This window comes from Parasteatoda tepidariorum, chromosome 4, assembly GCF_982258835.1.
Source record: "Parasteatoda tepidariorum strain Cologne lab strain chromosome 4, Ptep-v5.0, whole genome shotgun sequence".
In the NCBI taxonomy this organism is placed as follows: Eukaryota; Metazoa; Arthropoda; class Arachnida; order Araneae; family Theridiidae; genus Parasteatoda; species Parasteatoda tepidariorum.
Window position 1 is genome coordinate 63,793,312 of NC_141758.1, and position 4,648 is coordinate 63,797,959.

Genomic DNA, 4,648 nt, shown 5'->3' on the forward strand with positions numbered 1-4,648 from the left:
TACCATCTTATTTATGGTTATTTGACTGTTTTTTTTTTAATATGTTAAATTGATAATAGAATAGATTGTTATTTAACCATTTTTAAGAGAAATTTCTAGCAGTGTATCAATTACAGAGGTGGATTCGGATATTGCCTTGATTTCTGTAGTTTATTCAAACTTGAAGTGTTTAATATAAAAATAAGTAAATTAATGACAATGTTTTATCTTAGCGTTCTTCGTAGTAAGGTTTGTAAATACGAAGAAACACAGTGCTTACCAGTAGGAGAAATAGACATGGAAGGGGGAAACGCTTGCGAATGTTTACCTGACCGCTATTGTGAAAACGGAACAGCGCGCAACATAATGGTAAGTAATATGTTATTAATCTTTTTACTTCATATTATTTATTTATTAACTGATTGTCTGTACTTCGTTCAGAGTTAAAATACAAAATAATGGATGGATCGGTATTGATTTATATCGCGCAGTGGTGCAAAGAGCTACGATCCGAATAAAAAAAATTAAATCATCATTTCTTACATTTAAGACAAATACACTTTTAGAAGTTCAACTTATTACAGAAAATTAACTATCAATTAAAAAATATTCTTGATGAATTGGCATATTGTTATATAACTGGGATTTTTTCCAATCTTATTGCAGGGACCATAAGAAGAAAAAAAATTCACACCTCTTTAAATTTCAAAGAGTTGCAACATTGCATCAATCATAGAGTATTAAGCTGGAATTTTTTTACTCGTAACAGTTGTGACATAGTGTCACGAGCGAAATTGTTGATTGCTTTATTATATCTTCCCTGCATTTACTTTCGTAATTTATACACTTCAACTTTTTGGTATGTCGGCTTGTCCGTTACCCGTCTCCTCGAAAGTGCTTGGAATTTAGTTCCCCTTTTTTCACCAAGAAGTGCAGCTGCATCGGCGCCTTTGGTGTTCCATGTGATTTCTCTATTTCCACCTTTTCCTAACCGTAACTACCCTTAATTTTTTAAACACTTTAACTTTTTCCATTACATTTTGACCGCTCTCTCAACCGTAACGTTTTAAATTTATGTCACTGTAACTTGCCTTTAACTGTTTCTATAAATAGTTCTCCATTGTTTTCACATTGGTGTTCGATTTCTGTATCTTCTTTCCTCATCACGTCTCCGTCAAACGGAGCGTGTTTATTTTCTCTCTCCTCGTTAGGAGGTTAGGGTGGCATCATTAGCGCCATTGAACTTTTTCATCAGTTCATCTGTAGTGCTGCTTCTTTTTCAACAATAATTTTGGCCTAGAAAAATATGGCATATTTTCTCATGATGTATTAATTAAAGAACACTTCCGCCCGTATTCACCAACACGGATTACCTCCGGGTAATCTATGGGTAAGAGTAAAATCACGAGTTTAGTGCGAAACGTTATTCTCCAGCCGAAATTTCGCCAAACTCGCAGATTTCATCGACAGTTCTGACTCTCCGGGTAACCCTCCGTTTTTGCCGAGTGATCGGAGGGTAACCTATTCACGAGGAGCTTGTAAACAAAAAAGATGGAGGATTCTATCGCTGCGTTTGAGCTTGAAGATCTTGAATTTCTTGAAACTGTTGAAAGAAGGGAAAGATATGTCCCAACTATCAGAAATAATGACCTAGAAGAGTTAGATGAAATAGACTTTTTTGAAAGATATCGTTTCTTAAAACCGACGATTGAAGAACTGATCTCCAAAATTGGCAGTAAGTTGGAATCTGATACAGATCGGAACAATGCCTTAACTCCAACGGAAAAAGTTTTAACTGCTGTAAGATTTTATGCATTTGGAAACCAGCAAATAACATGTTTTTATTATATAACAGCACTTGTTTATATTATATACAAAGTCACATGGTTTTACCTTGCCCAATCAAAGGCCTCGTTATATTTCCTCCAAGAGTTAAACTCGAGATGTGAAATCCTCTGTTGAAAACGGTTGGAGAATAAAAAGCGAGGGTTAATCCGAGAGTAACTCTGAACCGTGGATATTCCGATCCCCGAGTTACTCTTGAATTTAACTCGGCGTGGTGAATACGGGTGTCCATCGACGATCGGATGGTATTGACGGACAGGCCTCAACTGCTGACGAGACGGGTTAATTAAAGTATAGTCCCTTGATGATCTGATGCTAGAGATCCCGTATCCCGTTTTGCTGCCGATAGATGTAGACAATCCGAATATGAGGAGCCCGAGCTGTGCGAGCGTGATAGTATGGATTCAGTTTCCTCTCCTATCTACCTGAGTGTGGCCTCGTCTCCCACACCATATCATCAACTTCTTATCATATTGATTGTGTACTACTGATTTCAATAAATGTGCAGAAATAAAAGTTTGTTTTGATCCTTCAATAACAAGTGACTGGACTGATCTATTTGCTCTTTTCTCTACCACTTAATGGAAAAGGTACTATGTATTTAATTCTTCTTTTTTTTTTAGATTTTTCATGACCCTTTATGCTTGTTTTATGATGGCTCAACCAATTGTATTTAGATACGATCACATGGCTAAAATTAAATTTAATTTAAGCAGTACATTTTCTCTTTTACCCAACATCTCATACGACAACAGTGTCAGTCAACAGACAACAAATCAGACGAAAACGAAGAAACGGAAAAATCCTCCAATTTAATAATAGATGCTTAGTTAATGAAACATACTCGCAGCCTTACTATTTCGAGAACGTAAAATAGCGAAAATTTGCCAAAGAAAAACCTCGGATATGAACATGGGACGTTCTAAAGCCTGTCGACCCTTCATCGTAATGAATCAATCCTTTCACTTTCCGGGTATTTTAAATGAGAACAAGGGGACAAGTTTTCCTCCACTCTTCCTCCTTATAGACATTTCACTTCCATTGACGATTATCCGATTCTTTACTGCTTATTCGTTTCGATTTTTTAATTTTGTGTGTGCCTTTTACACCTAAATTGCAGGAATAAACTTTACTGGTGCTGTTTGTTTCTCATTTGGCGAACGTGTAATGAGAGACCTATATCATTTTACATGTAGAAATGTCTGATACGACGTCACTTCACTTACCTGTCCACTGGCAATCCATCAATAATCAATCAGTTAGAAAACAACTAAAGTAATGCGTTTCTATAGGAAAACATATCTTCCAAAAGAAATAGCTAGTGCCAACTACTAGTAGCCATTCACAACTAGAAAATTACGACGATTGATTGATTTTTTCCTTGATTGATTGATTAAGGATGCAATTCAATCTCCAACTTGAATATCTCTATTCTGTATTCTGCCACGCAATTGAAAACTCAACGTAAGAGACAAAAAAAATTGAGATTTTAATATATTTGGCATCTTTTGTATGTTAACTTACATATTGCAAAAAACAATTTTCAAAAATGAGTTTTGTTTTATCAGTTTTTTTGGAATTCAATTTTAGCATCCATACTATTAGCAATAAAAGGAAAATAGTTGTCTAGCCATTTTTATCGGAATTAGTCGTGAAGCAATTACCTTGCTTTTTCAATTGCACGGTCGTATTCAACTGAAAGCCTAACACAACTGTTATTTCCATATTGTTGTTGCTAATGGAGATCAGTAATAGTTTAAATATTATGCAATATATCTGTATCAACTGAACGTTATTTGGAAATTAAGCAAAATAATTACTATCGGTGATTTTAATTAAAGTGTTTGATAAAAAAAAGTTATTGATTAATACAGTGAAGTAAACTTTAGTGAATATGAGATAATTCAGTTTCAGAGATTCAAGGATTACAGCGCTCGTCTCCCAGTGAGGTTACCCGGGTTCGAATCCCAGAGATGGCTGGTCGATACGAATTCCATACCCAGCTTTCACCGATCACAGAGCGGAAGTAAAATATGCTTGATCAACCATGACCTGGGTTCATAATTAAAGGCTACGGAGTTGAACATAGATAGTCGTAAATTCAAAACTTAATTCTCAGTTTACGATTACCAAAACTGTTCAATAACGATTAGAAATTAAAATAGAAATAAATATCACAGAGTAATAAAGAAATCTATTTTCAGAAACAGCAAAAAATTCATTAAATATTTCTCTTCCCATCCATCGTTTATGCGTTATTTATATTAAATTATTTGTTATTAAAAACAATAAATTCTATAAAAACACAAAAAATAATTATTAAGGAAGAGTGAATAGTACAAAGTTGTCAAATATTTACTTGACTTAAATATTAAATAATGACACTGTAATGAATAATAGAAAAAAATCTAATCTGATCTTTAAATTTCACCCAAGGTGCCTCCTGAATCCTTTTACTATGACTTGTATGGGCGAAAATTGGAAGAGTATGAAATGTTTCTTTCCAACTCAGATGACGTGAACCTCACTTGCTCATTTTATGATGAATATGATAAAGCAAAAGAATGCGAGTAAGTAAAAAAAATACAAATACTAAAAGGTCCCTGCTCGCTATGTTCCGCAACCTCTGGGAATTGCTGAGCCTTAGTCTGGGTTTCAAAGCAATGGATTTTTATCCATTTCCTGAGGAAAGCTTCACTCTCTAATAGCCAACACCCAACATCTTAGGCACTTATCCTTTCCTCTGTAACATCAAACATAAACGGTAAATATTCTATAATCATTTAATGTAAAATTACATTAAGAAAAAAAAAGGAATTAGTCG

General features: G+C 34.4%; 1 long non-coding RNA gene across 1 annotated transcript; it reads left to right on the forward strand.

Annotated features, from left to right (window-relative positions):
- The first annotated feature begins 231 nt into the window (after positions 1–231).
- Positions 232–4,431, forward strand: LOC147811019 (uncharacterized). The gene is made up of 2 exons (XR_015432873.1): positions 232–348; positions 4,261–4,431. It is a non-coding gene; the product is annotated as an uncharacterized LOC147811019 (long non-coding RNA).
- Positions 4,432–4,648: the final 217 nt, after the last annotated feature.